Consider the following 22,372-nt stretch of genomic DNA (forward strand, 5'->3'; position numbering starts at 1 on the left):
GAGAAAACAGAGTGAAACCTAAAAATTCAAACTGTTACTGGAAACGAATGCTTCAACATAGAAGAACGAAATTTGGGGAACCAAGTCGCCTTAGTGTACTGATCATTACCTGAAAGTATCATCCAGTTTGGGTGAAAAAATATTTGCTGAGATTTCTGTAGATTCGTAATTTTGGGAAGCTTGGCAACCCCTTTCCATGAAAGTGTTTCTCGCCAGTCACTGCTTAGGGCTACATCATCAGGAAACAAAACATAGAGATAGAACGTGAAACTACTTTATTGTGTCAAGTTTCAAGAAGCTAGCACAAACCGTGTTGGATTTAGAGTTCCAAATACATCTATCAATATAGGAGAAAACAGAGTGAAACCTAAAAATTCAAACTGTTACTGGAAACGAACGCTTCAACATAGAAAAACGAAATTTGGGGAACCAAGTCGCCTTAGTGTACTGATCATTACCTGAAAGTATCATCCAGTTTGGGTGAAAAAATATTTGCTGAGATTTCTGTAGATTCGTAATTTTGGGAAACTTGGCAACCCCTTTCCATGAAAGTGTTTCTCGCCAGTCACTGCTTAGGGCTACAAAAAGAGGAAACAAAACATAGAGATAGAACGTGAAACTACTTTATTGTGTCAAGTTTCAAGAAGCTAGCACAAACCGTGTTGGATTTAGAGTTCCAAATACATCTATCAATATAGGAGAAAACAGAGTGAAACCTAAAAATTCAAACTGTTACTGGAAACGAACGCTTCAACATAGAAGAACGAAATTTGGGGAACCAAGTCGCCTTAGTGTACTGATCATTACCTGAAAGTATCATCCAGTTTGGGTGAAAAAATATTTGCTGAGATTTCTGGAGATTCGTAATTTTGGGAAGCTTGGCAACCCCTTTCCATGAAAGTGTTTCTCACCAGTCACTGCTTAGGGCTACATCAAGAGGAAACAAAGCATAGAGATAGAACGTGAAACTACTTTATTGTGTCAAGTTTCAAGAAGCTAGCACAAACCGTGTTGGATTTAGAGTTCCAAATACATCTATCAATACAGGAGAAAACAGAGTGAAACCTAAAAATTCAAACTGTTACTGGAAACGAACGCATCAAAATAGAAGAATGAAATTTGGGGAACCAAGTCGCCTCAGTGTACTGATCATTACCTGAAAGTATCATCCAGTTTGGGTGAAAAAATATTTGCTGAGATTTCTGTAGATTCGTAATTTTGGGAAGCTTGGCAACCCCTTTCCATGAAAGTGTTTCTCGCCAGTCACTGCTTAGGGCTACATCATCAGGAAAAAAAACATAGAGATAGATCGTCAAACTCCTTTATTGTGTCAAGTTTCAAGAAGCTAGCACAAACCGTGTTGGATTTAGAGTTCCAAATACATCTATCAATATAGGAGAAAACAGAGTGAAACCTAAAAATTCAAACTGTTACTGGAAACGAACGCTTCAACATAGAAGAACGAAATCTGGGGAACCAAGTCGCCTTAGTGTACTGATCATTACCTGAAAGTATCATCCAGTTTGGGTGAAAAAATATTTGCTGAGATTTCTGTAGATTCGTAATTTTGGGAAGCTTGGCAACCCCTTTCCATGAAAGTGTTTCTCGCCAGTCACTGCTTAGGGCTACATCATCAGGAAACAAAACATAGAGATAGAACGTGAAACTACTTTATTGTGTCAAGTTTCAAGAAGCTAGCACAAACCGTGTTGGATTTAGAGTTCCAAATACATCTATCAATATAGGAGAAAACAGAGTGAAACCTAAAAATTCAAACTGTTACTGGAAACGAACGCTTCAACATAGAAAAACGAAATTTGGGGAACCAAGTCGCCTTAGTGTACTGATCATTACCTGAAAGTATCATCCAGTTTGGGTGAAAAAATATTTGCTGAGATTTCTGTAGATTCGTAATTTTGGGAAACTTGGCAACCCCTTTCCATGAAAGTGTTTCTCGCCAGTCACTGCTTAGGGCTACAAAAAGAGGAAACAAAACATAGAGATAGAACGTGAAACTACTTTATTGTGTCAAGTTTCAAGAAGCTAGCACAAACCGTGTTGGATTTAGAGTTCCAAATACATCTATCAATATAGGAGAAAACAGAGTGAAACCTAAAAATTCAAACTGTTACTGGAAACGAACGCTTCAACATAGAAGAACGAAATTTGGGGAACCAAGTCGCCTTAGTGTACTGATCATTACCTGAAAGTATCATCCAGTTTGGGTGAAAAAATATTTGCTGAGATTTCTGGAGATTCGTAATTTTGGGAAGCTTGGCAACCCCTTTCCATGAAAGTGTTTCTCACCAGTCACTGCTTAGGGCTACATCAAGAGGAAACAAAGCATAGAGATAGAACGTGAAACTACTTTATTGTGTCAAGTTTCAAGAAGCTAGCACAAACCGTGTTGGATTTAGAGTTCCAAATACATCTATCAATACAGGAGAAAACAGAGTGAAACCTAAAAATTCAAACTGTTACTGGAAACGAACGCATCAAAATAGAAGAATGAAATTTGGGGAACCAAGTCGCCTCAGTGTACTGATCATTACCTGAAAGTATCATCCAGTTTGGGTGAAAAAATATTTGCTGAGATTTCTGTAGATTCGTAATTTTGGGAAGCTTGGCAACCCCTTTCCATGAAAGTGTTTCTCGCCAGTCACTGCTTAGGGCTACATCATCAGGAAAAAAAACATAGAGATAGATCGTCAAACTCCTTTATTGTGTCAAGTTTCAAGAAGCTAGCACAAACCGTGTTGGATTTAGAGTTCCAAATACATCTATCAATATAGGAGAAAACAGAGTGAAACCTAAAAATTCAAACTGTTACTGGAAACGAACGCTTCAACATAGAAGAACGAAATCTGGGGAACCAAGTCGCCTTAGTGTACTGATCATTACCTGAAAGTATCATCCAGTTTGGGTGAAAAAATATTTGCTGAGATTTCTGGAGATTCGTCATTTTGGGAAGCCTGGCAACCCCTTTCCATGAAAGTGTTTCTCGCCAGTCACTGCTTAGGGCTACATCAAGAGGAAACAAAACATAGAGATAGAAGGTGAAACTACTTTATTGTGTCAAGTTGCAAGAAGCTAGCACAAACCGTGTTGGATTTAGAGTTCCAAATACATCTATCAATATAGGAGAAAACAGAGTGAAACCTAAAAATTCAAACTGTTACTGGAAACGAACGCTTCAACATAGAAGAACGAAATCTGGGGAACCAAGTCGCCTTAGTGTACTGATCATTACCTGAAAGTATCATCTAGTTTGGGTGAAAAAATATTTGCTGAGATTTCTGGAGATTCGTAATTTTGCAAAGCCTGGCAACCCCTTTCCATGAAAGTGTTTCTCGCCAGTCACTGCTTAGGGCTACATAATCAGGAAACAAAACATAGAGATAGAACGTGAAACTACTTTATTGTGTCAAGTTTCAAGAAGCTAGCACAAACCGTGTTGGATTTAGAGTTCCAAATACATCTATCAATATAGGAGAAAACAGAGTGAAACCTAAAAATTCAAACTGTTACTGGAAACGAACGCTTCAACATAGAATAACAAAATTTGGGGAACCAAGTCGCCTTAGTGTACTGCTCATTACCTGAAAGTATCATCCATTTTGGGTGAAAAAATATTTGCTGAGATTTCTGGAGATTCGTAATTTTGGGAAGCCTGGCAACCCCTTTCCATGAAATTTTTCTCGCCAGTCACTGCTTAGGGCTACATCAAGAGGAAACAAAACATAGAGATAGAACGCGAAACTACTTTATTGTGTCAAGTTTCAAGAAGCTAGCATAAACCGTGTTGGATTTAGAGTTCCAAATACATCTATCAATATAGGAGAAAACAGAGTGAAACCTAAAAATTCAAACTGTTACTGGAAACGAACGCTTCAACATAGAATAACGAAATTTGGGGAACCAAGTCGCCTTAGTGTACTGATCATTACCTGAAAGTATCATCCAGTTTGGGTGAAAAAATATTTGCTGAGATTTCTGTAGATTCGTAATTTTGGGAAACTTGGCAACCCCTTTCCATGAAAGTGTTTCTCGCCAGTCACTGCTTAGGGCTACAAAAAGAGGAAACAAAACATAGAGATAGAACGTGAAACTACTTTATTGTGTCAAGTTTCAAGAAGCTAGCACAAACCATGTTGGATTTAGAGTTCCAAATACATCTATCTATATAGGAGAAAACAGAGTGAAACCTAAAAATTCAAACTGTTACTGGAAACGAACGCTTCATGATAGAAGAACGAAATTTGGGGAACCAAGTCGCCTTAGTGTACTGCTCATTACCTGAAAGTATCATCCATTTTGGGTGAAAAAATATTTGCTGAGATTTCTGTAGATTCGTAATTTTGGGAAGCTTGGCAACCCCTTTCCATGAAAGTGTTTCTCGCCAGTCACTGCTTAGGGCTACATCATCAGGAAAAAAAACATAGAGATAGATCGTCAAACTACTTTATTGTGTCAAGTTTCAAGAAGCTAGCACAAACCGTGTTGGATTTAGAGTTCCAAATACATCTATCAATATAGGAGAAAACAGAGTGAAACCTAAAAATTCAAACTGTTACTGGAAACGAACGCTTCAACATAGAAGACCGAAATCTGGGGAACCAAGTCGCCTTAGTGTACTGCTCATTACCTGAAAGTATCATCCATTTTGGGTGAAAAAATATTTGCTGAGATTTCTGGAGATTCGTAATTTTGCAAAGCCTGGCAACCCCTTTCCATGAAAGTGTTTCTCGCCAGTCACTGCTTAGGGCTACATCAAGAGGAAACAAAACATAGAGATAGAAGGTGAAACTACTTTATTGTGTCAAGTTTCAAGAAGCTAGCACAAACCGTGTTGGATTTAGAGTTCCAAATACATCTATCAATATAGGAGAAAACAGAGTGAAACCTAAAAATTCAAACTGTTACTGGAAACGAACGCTTCAACATAGAATAACGAAATTTGGGGAACCAAGTCGCCTTAGTGTACTGATCATTACCTGAAAGTATCATCCAGTTTGGGTAAAAAAATATTTGCTGATTTTTCTGGAGATTCGTAATTTTGCAAAGCCTGGCAACGCCTTTCCATGAAAGTGTTTCTCGCCAGTCACTGCTTAGGGCTACATCAAGAGGAAACAAAACATAGAGATAGAACGTGAAACTACTTTATTGTGTCAAGTTTCAAGAAGCTAGCACAAACCGTGTTGGATATAGAGTTCCAAATACATCTATCAATATAGGAGAAAACAGAGTGAAACCTAAAAATTCAAACTGTTACTGGAAACGAACGCTTCAACATAGAAGAACGAAATTTGGGGAACCAAGTCGCCTTAGTGTACTGACCATTAACTGAAAGTATCATCCAGTTTGGGTGAAAAAATATTTGCTGAGATTTCTGTAGATTCGTAATTTTGGGAAACTTGGCAACCCCTTTCCATGAAAGTGTTTCTCGCCAGTCACTGCTTAGGGCTACAAAAAGAGGAAACAAAACATAGAGATAGAACGTGAAACTACTTTATTATGTCACGTTTCAAGAAGCTAGCACAAACCGTGTTGGATTTAGAGTTCCAAATACATCTATCAATATAGGAGAAAACAGAGTGAAACCTAAAAATTCAAACTGTTACTGGAAACGAACGCTTCAACATAGAAGAACGAAATCTGGGGAACCAAGTCGCCTTAGTGTACTGATCATTACCTGAAAGTATAATTCAGTTTGGGTGAAAAAATATTTGCTGAGATTTCTGGAGATTCGTCATTTTGGTAAGCCTGGCAACCCCTTTCCATGAAAGGGTTTTTCGCCAGTCACTGCTTAGGGCTACATCAAGAGGAAAAAAAACATAGAGATAGAAGGTGAAACTACTTTATTGTGTCAAGTTTCAAGAAGCTAGCACAAACCGTGTTGGATTTAGAGTTTCAAATACATGTATGAATATAGGAGAAAACAGAGTGAAACCTAAAAATTCAAACTGTTACTGGAAACGAACGCTTCAACATAGAAGAACGAAATTTGGGGAACCAAGTCACCTTAGTGTACTGATCATTACCTGAAAGTATCATCCAGTTTGGGTGAAAAAATATTTGCTGAGATTTCTGTAGATTCGTAATTTTGGGAAACTTGGCAACCCCTTTCCATGAAAGTGTTTCTCGCCAGTCACTGCTTAGGGCTACATCAAGAGGAAACAAAACATAGAGATAGAACGTGAAACTACTTTATTGTGTCAAGTTTCAAGAAGCTAGCACAAACCGTGTTGGATTTAGAGTTCCAAATACATCTATCAATATAGGAGAAAACAGAGTGAAACCTAAAAATTCAAAAAGTTACTGGAAACGAACGCTTCATCATAGAAGAACGAAATTTGGGGAACCAAGTCGCCTTAGTGTACTGATCATTACCTGAAAGTATCATCCAGTTTGGGTGAAAAAATATTTGCTGAGATTTCTGGAGATTCGTAATTTTGGGAAGCTTGGCAACCCCTTTCCATGAAAGTGTTTCTCGCCAGTCACTGCTTAGGGCTACATCATCAGGAAACAAAACATAGAGATAGAACGTGAAAGTACTTTATTGTGTCAAGTTTCAAGAAGCTAGCACAAACCGTATTGGATTTAGAGTTCCAAATACATTTATCAATATAGGAGAAAACAGAGTGAAACCTAAAAATTCAAACTGTTACTGGAAACGAACGCTTCAACATAGAAGACCGAAATCTGGGGAACCAAGTCGCCTTAGTGTACTGATCATTACCTGAAAGTATCATCCAGTTTGGGTGAAAAAATATTTGCTGAGATTTCTGGAGATTCGTGATTTTGGGAAGCCTGGCAACCCCTTTCCATGAAAGTGTTTCTCGCCAGTCACTGCTTAGGGCTACAAAAAGAGGAAACAAAACATAGAGATAGAACGTGAAACTACTTTATTGTGTCAAGTTTCAAGAAGCTAGCACAAACCGTGTTGGATTTAGAGTTCCAAATACATCTATCAATATAGGAGAAAACAGAGTGAAACCTAAAAATTCAAAAAGTTACTGGAAACGAACGCTTCATCATAGAAGAACGAAATTTGAGGAACCAAGTCGCCTTAGTGTACTGATCATTACCTGAAAGTATCATCCAGTTTGGGTGAAAAAATATTTGCTGAGATTTCTGGAGATTCGTAATTTTAGGAAGCTTGGCAACCCCTTTCCATGAAAGTGTTTCTCGCCAGTCACTGCTTAGGGCTACATCATCAGGAAACAAAACATAGAGATAGAACGTGAAAGTACTTTATTGTGTCAAGTTTCAAGAAGCTAGCACAAACCGTGTTGGATTTAGAGTTCCAAATACATCTATCAATATAGGAGAAAACAGAGTGAAACCTAAAAATTCAAACTGTTACTGGAAACGAACGCTTCAACATAGAAGACCGAAATCTGGGGAACCAAGTCGCCTTAGTGTACTGATCATTACCTGAAAGTATCATCCAGTTTGGGTGAAAAAATATTTGCTGAGATTTCTGGAGATTCGTGATTTTGGGAAGCCTGGCAACCCCTTTCCATGAAAGTGTTTCTCGCCAGTCACTGCTTAGGGCTACATCAAGAGGAAACAAAACATAGAGATAGAAGGTGAAACTACCTTATTGTGTCAAGTTTCAAGAAGCTAGCACAAACCGTGTTGGATTTAGAGTTCCAAATACATCTATCAATATAGGAGAAAACAGAGTGAAACCTAAAAATTCAAACTGTTACTGGAAACGAATGCTTCAACATAGAAGAACGAAATTTGGGGAACCAAGTCGCCTTAGTGTACTGATCATTACCTGAAAGTATCATCCAGTTTGGGTGAAAAAATATTTGCTGAGATTTCTGTAGATTCGTAATTTTGGGAAGCTTGGCAACCCCTTTCCATGAAAGTGTTTCTCGCCAGTCACTGCTTAGGGCTACATCATCAGGAAACAAAACATAGAGATAGAACGTGAAACTACTTTATTGTGTCAAGTTTCAAGAAGCTAGCACAAACCGTGTTGGATTTAGAGTTCCAAATACATCTATCAATATACGAGAAAACAGAGTGAAACCTAAAAATTCAAACTGTTACTGGAAACGAACGCTTCAACATAGAAAAACGAAATTTGGGGAACCAAGTCGCCTTAGTGTACTGATCATTACCTGAAAGTATCATCCAGTTTGGGTGAAAAAATGTTTGCTGAGATTTCTGTAGATTCGTAATTTTGGGAAACTTGGCAACCCCTTTCCATGAAAGTGTTTCTCGCCAGTCACTGCTTAGGGCTACAAAAAGAGGAAACAAAACATAGAGATAGAACGTGAAACTACTTTATTGTGTCAAGTTTCAAGAAGCTAGCACAAACCGTGTTGGATTTAGAGTTGCAAATACATCTATCAATATAGGAGAAAACAGAGTGAAACCTAAAAATTCAAACTGTTACTGGAAACGAACGCTTCAACATAGAAGAACGAAATTTGGGGAACCAAGTCGCCTTAGTGTACTGATCATTACCTGAAAGTATCATCCAGTTTGGGTGAAAAAATATTTGCTGAGATTTCTGGAGATTCGTAATTTTGGGAAGCTTGGCAACCCCTTTCCATGAAAGTGTTTCTCACCAGTCACTGCTTAGGGCTACATCAAGAGGAAACAAAACATAGAGATAGAACGTGAAACTACTTTATTGTGTCAAGTTTCAAGAAGCTACCACAAACCGTGTTGGATTTAGAGTTCCAAATACATCTATCAATACAGGAGAAAACAGAGTGAAACCTAAAAATTCAAACTGTTACTGGAAACGAACGCTTCAAAATAGAAGAACGAAATTTGGGGAACCAAGTCGCCTCAGTGTACTGATCATTACCTGAAAGTATCATCCAGTTTGGGTGAAAAAATATTTGCTGAGATTTCTGGAGATTCGTAATTTTTGGAAGCTTGGCAACCCCATTCCATGAAAGTGTTTCTCGCCAGTCACTGCTAAGGGCTACATCAACAGGAAACAAAACATAGAGATAGAAGGTGAAACTACTTTATTGTGTCAAGTTTCAAGAAGCTAGCACAAACCGTGTTGGATTTAGAGTTCCAAATACATCTATCAATATAGGAGAAAACAGAGTGAAACCTAAAAATTCAAACTGTTACTGGAAACGAACGCTTCAACATAGAAGAACGAAATTTGGGGAACCAAGTCGCCTTAGTGTACTGATCATTACCTGAAAGTATCATCCAGTTTGGGTGAAAAAATATTTGCTGAGATTTCTGTAGATTCGTAATGTTGGGAAACTTGGCAACCCCTTTCCATGAAAGTGTTTCTCGCCAGTCACTGCTTAGGGCTACATCATCAGGAAACAAAACATAGAGATAGAACGTGAAACTACTTTATTGTGTCAAGTTTCAAGAAGCTAGCACAAACCGTGTTGGATATAGAGTTCCAAATACATCTATCAATATAGGAGAAAACAGAGTGAAACCTAAAAATTCAAACTGTTACTGGAAACGAATGCTTCAACATAGAAGAACGAAATCTGGGGAACCAAGTCGCCTTAGTGTACTGCTCATTACCTGAAAGTATCATCCATTTTGGGTGAAAAAATATTTGCTGAGATTTCTGGAGATTCGTAATTTTGGGAAGCCTGGCAACCCCTTTCCATGAAAGTTTTTCTCGCCAGTCACTGCTTAGGGCTACATCAAGAGGAAACAAAACATAGAGATAGAACGCGAAACTACTTTATTGTGTCAACTTTCAAGAAGCTAGCATAAACCGTGTTGGATTTAGAGTTCCAAATACATCTATCAATATAGGAGAAAACAGAGTGAAACCTAAAAATTCAAACTGTTACTGGAAACGAACGCTTCAACATAGAATAACGAAATTTGGGGAACCAAGTCGCCTTAGTGTACTGATCATTACCTGAAAGTATCATCCAGTTTGGGTGAAAAAATATTTGCTGAGATTTCTGTAGATTCGTAATTTTGGGAAACTTGGCAACCCCTTTCCATGAAAGTGTTTCTCGCCAGTCACTGCTTAGGGCTACAAAAAGAGGAAACAAAACATAGAGATAGAACGTGAAACTACTTTATTGTGTCACGTTTCAAGAAGCTAGCACAAACCGTGTTGGATTTAGAGTTCCAAATACATCTATGAATATAGGAGAAAACAGAGTGAAACCTAAAAATTCAAACTGTTACTGGAAACGAACGCTTCAACATAGAAGAACGAAATTTGGGGAACCAAGTCACCGTAGTGTACTTATCATTACCTGAAAGTATCATCCAGTTTGGGTGAAAAAATATTTGCTGAGATTTCTGGAGATTCATCATTTTGGGAAGCCTGGCAACCCCTTTCCATGAAAGTGTTTCTTGCCAGTCACTGCTTAGGGCTACATCGAGAGGAAACAAAACATAGAGATAGAACCTGAAACTACTTTATTGTGTCAAGTTTCAAGAAGCTAGCACAAACCGTGTTGGATTTAGAGTTCCAAATACATCTATCAATATAGGAGAAAACAGAGTGAAACCTAAAAATTCAAACTGTTACTGGAAACGAACGCTTCAACATAGAAGAACGAAATTTGGGGAACCAAGTCGCCTTAGTGTACTGATCATTACCTGAAAGTATCATCCAGTTTGGGTGAAAAAATATTTGCTGAGATTTGTCTAGATTCGTAATTTTGGGAAACTTGGCAACCCCTTTCCATGAAAGTGTTTCTCGCCAGTCACTGCTTAGGGCTACATCAAGAGGAAACAAAACATAGAGACAGAAGGTGAAACTACTTTATTGTGTCAATTTTCAAGAAGCTAGCACAAACCGTGTTGGATTTAGAGTTCCAAATACATGTATGAATATAGGAGAAAACAGAGTGAAACCTAAAAATTCAAACTGTTACTGGAAACGAACGCTTCAACATAGAAGAACGAAATTTGGGGAACCAAGTCACCTTAGTGTACTGATCATTACCTGAAAGTATCATCCAGTTTGGGTAAAAAATATTTGCTGATATTTCTGGAGATTCATCATTTTGGGAAGCCTGGCAACCCCTTTCCATGAAAGTGTTTCTTGCCAGTCACTGCTTAGGGCTACATCAAGAGGAAACAAAACATAGAGATAGAACCTGAAACTACTTTATTGTGTCAAGTTTCAAGAAGCTAGCACAAACCGTGTTGGATTTAGAGTTCCAAATACATCTATGAATATAGGAGAAAACAGAGTGAAACCTAAAAATTCAAACTGTTACTGGAAATGAATGCTTCAACATAGAAGAACGAAATTTGGGGAACCAAGTCACCTTAGTGTACTGATCATTACCTGAAAGTATCATCCAGTTTGGGTGAAAAAATATTTCCTGAGATTTCTGGAGATTCGTCATTTTGGGAAGCTTGGCAACCCCTTTCCATGAAAGTGTTTCTCGCCAGTCACTGCTTAGGGCTACATCAAGAGGAAACAAAACATAGAGATAGAACGTGAAAGTACTTTATTGTGTCAAGTTTCAAGAAGCTAGCACAAACCGTGTTGGATTTAGAGTTCCAAATACATCTATCAATATAGGAGAAAACAGAGTGAAACCTAAAAATTCAAACTGTTACTGGAAACGAACGCTTCAACATAGAATAACGAAATTTGGGGAACCAAGTCGCCTTAGTGTACTGATCATTACCTGAAAGTATCATCCAGTTTGGGTGAAAAAATATTTGCTGAGATTTCTCTAGATTCATATTTTTGGGAAACTTGGCAACCCCTTTCCATGAAAGTGTTTCTCGCCAGTCACTGCTTAGGGCTACAAAAAGAGGAAACAAAACATAGAGATAGAACGTGAAACTACTTTATTGTGTCACGTTTCAAGAAGCTAGCACAAACCGTGTTGGATTTAGAGTTCCAAATACATCTATCAATATAGGAGAAAACAGAGTGAAACCTAAAAATTCAAACTGTTACTGGAAACGAACGCTTCAACATAGAAGAACGAAATCTGGGGAACCAAGTTGCCTAAGTGTACTGATCATTACCTGAAAGTATCATCCAGTTTGGGTGAAAAAATATTTGCTGAGATTTCTGGAGATTCGTCATTTTGGGAAGCCTGGCAACCCCTTTCCATGAAAGGGTTTTTCGCCAGTCACTGCTTAGGGCTACATCAAGAGGAAACAAAACATAGAGATAAAAGGTGAAACTACTTTATTGTGTCAAGTTTCAAGAAGCTAGCACAAACCGTGTTGGATTTAGAGTTCCAAATACATGTATGAATATAGGAGAAAACAGAGTGAAACCTAAAAATTCAAACTGTTACTGGAAACGAACGCTTCAACATAGAAGAACGAAATTTGGGGAACCAAGTCACCTTAGTGTACTGATCATTACCTGAAAGTATCATCCAGTTTGGGTGAAAAAATATTTGCTGAGATTTCTGGAGATTCGTAATTTTGGGAAGCCTGGCAACCCCTTTCCATGAAAGTGTTTCTTGCCAGTCACTGCTTAGGGCTACATCAAGAGGAAACAAAACATAGAGATAGAACGTGAAACTACTTTATTGTGTCAAGTTTCAAGAAGCTAGCACAAACCGTGTTGGATTTAGAGTTCCAAATACATCTATCAATATAGGAGAAAACAGAGTGAAACCTAAAAATTCAAACTGTTACTGGAAACGAACGCTTCAACATAGAATAACAAAATTTGGGGAACCAAGTCGCCTTAGTGTACTGATCATTACCTGAAAGTATCATCCAGTTTGGGTGAAAAAATATTTGCTGAGATTTCTGGAGATTCGTAATTTTGCAAAGCCTGGCAACCCCTTTCCATGAAAGTGTTTCTCGCCAGTCACTGCTTAGGGCTACATCAAGAGGAAACAAAACATAGAGATAGAACGTGAAACTACTTTATTGTGTCAAGTTTCAAGAAGCTAGCACAAACCGTGTTGGATTTAGAGTTCCAAATACATCTATGAATATAGGAGAAAACAGAGTGAAACCTAAAAATTCAAACTGTTACTGGAAACGAACGTTCAACATAGAAGAACGAAATTTGGGGAACCAAGTCGCCTTAGTGTACTGATCATTACCTGAAAGTATCATCCAGTTTGGGTGAAAAAATATTTGCTGAGATTTCTGTAGATTCGTAATTTTGGGAAACTTGGCAACCCCTTTCCATGAAAGTGTTTCTCGCCAGTCACTGCTTAGGGCTACAAAAAGAGGAAACAAAACATAGAGATAGAACGTGAAACTACTTTATTGTGTCAAGTTTCAAGAAGCTAGCACAAACCGTGTTGGATTTAGAGTTGCAAATACATCTATCAATATAGGAGAAAACAGAGTGAAACCTAAAAATTCAAACTGTTACTGGAAACGAACGCTTCAACATAGAATAACAAAATTTGGGGAACCAAGTCGCCTTAGTGTACTGATCATTACCTGAAAGTATCATCCAGTTTGGGTGAAAAAATATTTGCTGAGATTTCTGGAGATTCGTAATTTTGGGAAGCTTGGCAACCCCTTTCCATGAAAGTGTTTCTCACCAGTCACTGCTTAGGGCTACATCAAGAGGAAACAAAACATAGAGAGAGAACGTGAAACTACTTTATTGTGTCAAGTTTCAAGAAGCTAGCACAAACCGTGTTGGATTTAGAGTTCCAAATACATCTATCAATACAGCAGAAAACAGAGTGAAACCTAAAAATTCAAACTGTTACTGGAAACGAACGCTTCAAAATAGAAGAACGAAATTTGGGGAACCAAGTCGCCTCAGTGTACTGATCATTACCTGAAAGTATCATCCAGTTTGGGTGAAAAAATATTTGCTGAGATTTCTGGAGATTCGTAATTTTTGGAAGCTTGGCAACCCCATTCCATGAAAGTGTTTCTCGCCAGTCACTGCTAAGGGCTACATCAACAGGAAACAAAACATAGAGATAGAAGGTGAAACTACTTTATTGTGTCAAGTTTCAAGAAGCTAGCACAAACCGTGTTGGATTTAGAGTTCCAAATACATCTATCAATATAGGAGAAAACAGAGTGAAACCTAAAAATTCAAACTATTACTGGAAACGAACGCTTCAACATAGAAGAACGAAATTTGGGGAACCAAGTCGCCTTAGTGTACTGATCATTACCTGAAAGTATCATCCAGTTTGGGTGAAAAAATATTTGCTGAGATTTCTGTAGATTCGTAATGTTGGGAAACTTGGCAACCCCTTTCCATGAAAGTGTTTCTCGCCAGTCACTGCTTAGGGCTACATCATCAGGAAACAAAACATAGAGATAGAACGTGAAACTACTTTATTGTGTCAAGTTTCAAGAAGCTAGCACAAACCGTGTTGGATATAGAGTTCCAAATACATCTATCAATATAGGAGAAAACAGAGTGAAACCTAAAAATTCAAACTGTTACTGGAAACGAATGCTTCAACATAGAAGAACGAAATCTGGGGAACCAAGTCGCCTTAGTGTACTGCTCATTACCTGAAAGTATCATCCATTTTGGGTGAAAAAATATTTGCTGAGATTTCTGGAGATTCGTAATTTTGGGAAGCCTGGCAACCCCTTTCCATGAAAGTTTTTCTCGCCAGTCACTGCTTAGGGCTATATCAAGAGGAAACAAAACATAGAGATAGAACGCGAAACTACTTTATTGTGTCAAGTTTCAAGAAGCTAGCATAAACCGTGTTGGATTTAGAGTTCCAAATACATCTATCAATATAGGAGAAAACAGAGTGAAACCTAAAAATTCAAACTGTTACTGGAAACGAACGCTTCAACATAGAATAACGAAATTTGGGGAACCAAGTCGCCTTAGTGTACTGATCATTACCTGAAAGTATCATCCAGTTTGGGTGAAAAAATATTTGCTGAGATTTCTGTAGATTCGTAATTTTGGGAAACTTGGCAACCCCTTTCCATGAAAGTGTTTCTCGCCAGTCACTGCTTAGGGCTACAAAAAGAGGAAACAAAACATAGAGATAGAACGTGAAACTACTTTATTGTGTCACGTTTCAAGAAGCTAGCACAAACCGTGTTGGATTTAGAGTTCCAAATACATCTATGAATATAGGAGAAAACAGAGTGAAACCTAAAAATTCAAACTGTTACTGGAAACGAACGCTTCAACATAGAAGAACGAAATTTGGGGAACCAAGTCACCTTAGTGTACTTATCATTACCTGAAAGTATCATCCAGTTTGGGTGAAAAAATATTTGCTGAGATTTCTGGAGATTCATCATTTTGGGAAGCCTGGCAACCCCTTTCCATGAAAGTGTTTCTTGCCAGTCACTGCTTAGGGCTACATCGAGAGGAAACAAAACATAGAGATAGAACCTGAAACTACTTTATTGTGTCAAGTTTCAAGAAGCTAGCACAAACCGTGTTGGATTTAGAGTTCCAAATACATCTATCAATATAGGAGAAAACAGAGTGAAACCTAAAAATTCAAACTGTTACTGGAAACGAACGCTTCAACATAGAAGAACGAAATTTGGGGAACCAAGTCGCCTTAGTGTACTGATCATTACCTGAAAGTATCATCCAGTTTGGGTGAAAAAATATTTGCTGAGATTTGTCTAGATTCGTAATTTTGGGAAACTTGGCAACCCCTTTCCATGAAAGTGTTTCTCGCCAGTCACTGCTTAGGGCTACATCAAGAGGAAACAAAACATAGAGATAGAAGGTGAAACTACTTTATTGTGTCACGTTTCAAGAAGCTAGCACAAACCGTGTTGGATTTAGAGTTCCAAATACATCTATCAATATAGGAGAAAACAGAGTGAAACCTAAAAATTCAAACTGTTACTGGAAACGAACGCTTCAACATAGAAGAACGAAATCTGGGGAACCAAGTCGCCTTAGTGTACTGATCATTACCTGAAAGTATCATCCAGTTTGGGTGAAAAAATATTTGCTGAGATTTCTGGAGATTCGTCATTTTGGGAAGCCTGGCAACCCCTTTCCATGAAAGGGTTTTTCGCCAGTCACTGCTTAGGGCTACATCAAGAGGAAACAAAACATAGAGACAGAAGGTGAAACTACTTTATTGTGTCAATTTTCAAGAAGCTAGCACAAACCGTGTTGGATTTAGAGTTCCAAATACATGTATGAATATAGGAGAAAACAGAGTGAAACCTAAAAATTCAAACTGTTACTGGAAACGAACGCTTCAACATAGAAGAACGAAATTTGGGGAACCAAGTCACCTTAGTGTACTGATCATTACCTGAAAGTATCATCCAGTTTGGGTGAAAAAATATTTGCTGAGATTTCTGGAGATTCATCATTTTGGGAAGCCTGGCAACCCCTTTCCATGAAAGTGTTTCTTGCCAGTCACTGCTTAGGGCTACATCAAGAGGAAACAAAACATAGAGATAGAACCTGAAACTACTTTATTGTGTCAAGTTTCAAGAAGCTAGCACAAACCGTGTTGGATTTAGAGTTCCAAATACATCTATGAATATAGGAGAAAACAGAGTGAAACCTAAAAATTCAAACTGTTACTGGAAATGAATGCTTCAACATAGAAGAACGAAATTTGGGGAACCAAGTCACCTTAGTGTACTGATCATTACCTGAAAGTATCATCCAGTTTGGGTGAAAAAATATTTCCTGAGATTTCTGGAGATTCGTCATTTTGGGAAGCTTGGCAACCCCTTTCCATGAAAGTGTTTCTCGCCAGTCACTGCTTAGGGCTACATCAAGAGGAAACAAAACATAGAGATAGAACGTGAAAGTACTTTATTGTGTCAAGTTTCAAGAAGCTAGCACAAACCGTGTTGGATTTAGAGTTCCAAATACATCTATCAATATAGGAGAAAACAGAGTGAAACCTAAAAATTCAAACTGTTACTGGAAACGAACGCTTCAACATAGAAGAACGAAATTTGGGGAACCAAGTCGCCTTAGTGTACTGATCATTACCTGAAAGTATCATCCAGTTTGGGTGAAAAAATATTTGCTGAGATTTCTCTAGATTCGTATTTTTGGGAAACTTGGCAACCCCTTTCCATGAAAGTGTTTCTCGCCAGTCACTGCTTAGGGCTACAAAAAGAGGAAACAAAACATAGAGATAGAACGTGAAACTACTTTATTGTGTCACGTTTCAAGAAGCTAGCACAAACCGTGTTGGATTTAGAGTTCCAAATACATCTATCAATATAGGAGAAAACAGAGTGAAACCTAAAAATTCAAACTGTTACTGGAAACGAACGCTTCAACATAGAAGAACGAAATCTGGGGAACCAAGTTGCCTTAGTGTACTGATCATTACCTGAAAGTATCATCCAGTTTGGGTGAAAAAATATTTGCTGAGATTTCTGGAGATTCGTCATTTTGGGAAGCCTGGCAACCCCTTTCCATGAAAGGGTTTTTCGCCAGTCACTGCTTAGGGCTACATCAAGAGGAAACAAAACATAGAGATAGAAGGTGAAACTACTTTATTGTGTCAAGTTTCAAGAAGCTAGCACAAACCGTGTTGGATTTAGAGTTCCAAATACATGTATGAATATAGGAGAAAACAGAGTGAAACCTAAAAATTCAAACTGTTACTGGAAACGAACGCTTCAACATAGAAGAACGAAATTTGGGGAACCAAGTCACCTTAGTGTACTGATCATTACCTGAAAGTATCATCCAGTTTGGGTGAAAAAATATTTGCTGAGATTTCTGGAGATTCGTAATTTTGGGAAGCCTGGCAACCCCTTTCCATGAAAGTGTTTCTTGCCAGTCACTGCTTAGGGCTACATCAAGAGGAAACAAAACATAGAGATAGAACGTGAAACTACTTTATTGTGTCAAGTTTCAAGAAGCTAGCACAAACCGTGTTGGATTTAGAGTTCCAAATACATCTATCAATATAGGAGAAAACAGAGTGAAACCTAAAAATTCAAACTGTTACTGGAAACGAACGCTTCAACATAGAATAACAAAATTTGGGGAACCAAGTCGTCTTAGTGTACTGATCATTACCTGAAAGTATCATCCAGTTTGGGTGAAAAAATATTTGCTGAGATTTCTGGAGATTCGTAATTTTGCAAAGCCTGGCAACCCCTTTCCATGAAAGTGTTTCTCGCCAGTCACTGCTTAGGGCTACATCAAGAGGAAACAAAACATAGAGATAGAACGTGAAACTACTTTATTGTGTCAAGTTTCAAGAAGCTAGCACAAACCGTGTTGGATTTAGAGTTCCAAATACATCTATGAATATAGGAGAAAACAGAGTGAAACCTAAAAATTCAAACTGTTACTGGAAACGAACGCTTCAACATAGAAGAACGAAATTTGGGGAACCAAGTCGCCTTAGTGTACTGATCATTACCTGAAAGTATCATCCATTTTGGGTGAAAAAATATTTGCTGAGATTTCTGTAGATTCGTAATTTTGGGAAACTTGGCAACCCCTTTCCATGAAAGTGTTTCTCGCCAGTCACTGCTTAGGGCTACATCAAGAGGAAACAAAACATAGAGATAGAACGCGAAACTACTTTATTGTGTCAAGTTTCAAGAAGCTAGCATAAACCGTGTTGGATTTAGAGTTCCAAATACATCTATCAATATAGGAGAAAACAGAGTGAAACCTAAAAATTCAAACTGTTACTGGAAACGAACGCTTCAACATAGAATAACGAAATTTGGGGAACCAAGTCGCCTTAGTGTACTGATCATTACCTGAAAGTATCATCCAGTTTGGGTGAAAAAATATTTGCTGAGATTTCTGTAGATTCGTAATTTTGGGAAACTTGGCAACCCCTTTCCATGAAAGTGTTTCTCGCCAGTCACTGCTTAGGGCTACAAAAAGAGGAAACAAAACATAGAGATAGAACGTGAAACTACTTTATTGTGTCACGTTTCAAGAAGCTAGCACAAACCGTGTTGGATTTAGAGTTCCAAATACATCTATGAATATAGGAGAAAACAGAGTGAAACCTAAAAATTCAAACTGTTACTGGAAACGAACGCTTCAACATAGAAGAACGAAATTTGGGGAACCAAGTCACCTTAGTGTACTTATCATTACCTGAAAGTATCATCCAGTTTGGGTGAAAAAATATTTGCTGAGATTTCTGGAGATTCATCATTTTGGGAAGCCTGGCAACCCCTTTCCATGAAAGTGTTTCTTGCCAGTCACTGCTTAGGGCTACATCGAGAGGAAACAAAACATAGAGATAGAACCTGAAACTACTTTATTGTGTCAAGTTTCAAGAAGCTAGCACAAACCGTGTTGGATTTAGAGTTCCAAATACATCTATCAATATAGGAGAAAACAGAGTGAAACCTAAAAATTCAAACTGTTACTGGAAACGAACGCTTCAACATAGAAGAACGAAATTTGGGGAACCAAGTCGCCTTAGTGTACTGATCATTACCTGAAAGTATCATCCAGTTTGGGTGAAAAAATATTTGCTGAGATTTGTCTAGATTCGTAATTTTGGGAAACTTGGCAACCCCTTTCCATGAAAGTGTTTCTCGCCAGTCACTGCTTAGGGCTACATCAAGAGGAAACAAAACATAGAGATAGAACCTGAAACTACTTTATTGTGTCAAGTTTCAAGAAGGTAGCACAAACCGTGTTGGATTTAGAGTTCCAAATACATCTATGAATATAGGAGAAAACAGAGTGAAACCTGAAAATTCAAACTGTTACTGGAAATGAATGCTTCTACATAGAAGAACGAAATTTGGGGAACCAAGTCACCTTAGTGTACTGATCATTACCTGAAAGTATCATCCAGTTTGGGTGAAAAAATATTTCCTGAGATTTCTGGAGATTCGTCATTTTGGGAAGCTTGGCAACCCCTTTCCATGAAAGTGTTTCTCGCCAGTCACTGCTTAGGGCTACATCAAGAGGAAACAAAACATAGAGATAGAACGTGAAAGTACTTTATTGTGTCAAGTTTCAAGAAGCTAGCACAAACCGTGTTGGATTTAGAGTTCCAAATACATCTATCAATATAGGAGAAAACAGAGTGAAACCTAAAAATTCAAACTGTTACTGGAAACGAACGCTTCAACATAGAAGAACGAAATTTGGGGAACCAAGTCGCCTTAGTGTACTGATCATTACCTGAAAGTATCATCCAGTTTGGGTGAAAAAATATTTGCTGAGATTTCTCTAGATTCGTATTTTTGGGAAACTTGGCAACCCCTTTCCATGAAAGGGTTTTTCGCCAGTCACTGCTTAGGGCTACATCAAGAGGAAACAAAACATAGAGATAGAAGGTGAAACTACTTTATTGTGTCAAGTTTCAAGAAGCTAGCACAAACCGTGTTGGATTTAGAGTTCCAAATACATGTATGAATATAGGAGAAAACAGAGTGAAACCTAAAAATTCAAACTGTTACTGGAAACGAACGCTTCAACATAGAAGAACGAAATTTGGGGAACCAAGTCACCTTAGTGTACTGATCATTACCTGAAAGTATCATCCAGTTTGGGTGAAAAAATATTTGCTGAGATTTCTGGAGATTCGTAATTTTGGGAAGCCTGGCAACCCCTTTCCATGAAAGTGTTTCTTGCCAGTCACTGCTTAGGGCTACATCAAGAGGAAACAAAACATAGAGATAGAACGTGAAACTACTTTATTGTGTCAAGTTTCAAGAAGCTAGCACAAACCGTGTTGGATTTAGAGTTCCAAATACATCTATCAATATAGGAGAAAACAGAGTGAAACCTAAAAATTCAAACTGTTACTGGAAACGAACGCTTCAACATAGAATAACAAAATTTGGGGAACCAAGTCGTCTTAGTGTACTGATCATTACCTGAAAGTATCATCCAGTTTGGGTGAAAAAATATTTGCTGAGATTTCTGGAGATTCGTAATTTTGCAAAGCCTGGCAACCCCTTTCCATGAAAGTGTTTCTCGCCAGTCACTGCTTAGGGCTACATCAAGAGGAAACAAAACATAGAGATAGAACGTGAAACTACTTTATTGTGTCAAGTTTCAAGAAGCTAGCACAAACCGTGTTGGATTTAGAGTTCCAAATACATCTATGAATATAGGAGAAAACAGAGTGAAACCTAAAAATTCAAACTGTTACTGGAAACGAACGCTTCAACATAGAAGAACGAAATTTGGGGAACCAAGTCGCCTTAGTGTACTGATCATTACCTGAAAGTATCATCCATTTTGGGTGAAAAAATATTTGCTGAGATTTCTGTAGATTCGTAATTTTGGGAAACTTGGCAACCCCTTTCCATGAAAGTGTTTCTCGCCAGTCACTGCTTAGGGCTACATCAAGAGGAAACAAAACATAGAGATAGAACGCGAAACTACTTTATTGTGTCAAGTTTCAAGAAGCTAGCATAAACCGTGTTGGATTTAGAGTTCCAAATACATCTATCAATATAGGAGAAAACAGAGTGAAACCTAAAAATTCAAACTGTTACTGGAAACGAACGCTTCAACATAGAATAACGAAATTTGGGGAACCAAGTCGCCTTAGTGTACTGATCATTACCTGAAAGTATCATCCAGTTTGGGTGAAAAAATATTTGCTGAGATTTCTGTAGATTCGTAATTTTGGGAAACTTGGCAACCCCTTTCCATGAAAGTGTTTCTCGCCAGTCACTGCTTAGGGCTACAAAAAGAGGAAACAAAACATAGAGATAGAACGTGAAACTACTTTATTGTGTCACGTTTCAAGAAGCTAGCACAAACCGTGTTGGATTTAGAGTTCCAAATACATCTATGAATATAGGAGAAAACAGAGTGAAACCTAAAAATTCAAACTGTTACTGGAAACGAACGCTTCAACATAGAAGAACGAAATTTGGGGAACCAAGTCACCTTAGTGTACTTATCATTACCTGAAAGTATCATCCAGTTTGGGTGAAAAAATATTTGCTGAGATTTCTGGAGATTCATCATTTTGGGAAGCCTGGCAACCCCTTTCCATGAAAGTGTTTCTTGCCAGTCACTGCTTAGGGCTACATCGAGAGGAAACAAAACATAGAGATAGAACCTGAAACTACTTTATTGTGTCAAGTTTCAAGAAGCTAGCACAAACCGTGTTGGATTTAGAGTTCCAAATACATCTATCAATATAGGAGAAAACAGAGTGAAACCTAAAAATTCAAACTGTTACTGGAAACGAACGCTTCAACATAGAAGAACGAAATTTGGGGAACCAAGTCGCCTTAGTGTACTGATCATTACCTGAAAGTATCATCCAGTTTGGGTGAAAAAATATTTGCTGAGATTTGTCTAGATTCGTAATTTTGGGAAACTTGGCAACCCCTTTCCATGAAAGTGTTTCTCGCCAGTCACTGCTTAGGGCTACATCAAGAGGAAACAAAACATAGAGATAGAACCTGAAACTACTTTATTGTGTCAAGTTTCAAGAAGGTAGCACAAACCGTGTTGGATTTAGAGTTCCAAATACATCTATGAATATAGGAGAAAACAGAGTGAAACCTGAAAATTCAAACTGTTACT

This window comes from Spermophilus citellus (assembly GCF_964194105.1).
Source record: "Spermophilus citellus genome assembly, chromosome: 14".
In the NCBI taxonomy this organism is placed as follows: domain Eukaryota; kingdom Metazoa; phylum Chordata; class Mammalia; order Rodentia; family Sciuridae; genus Spermophilus; species Spermophilus citellus.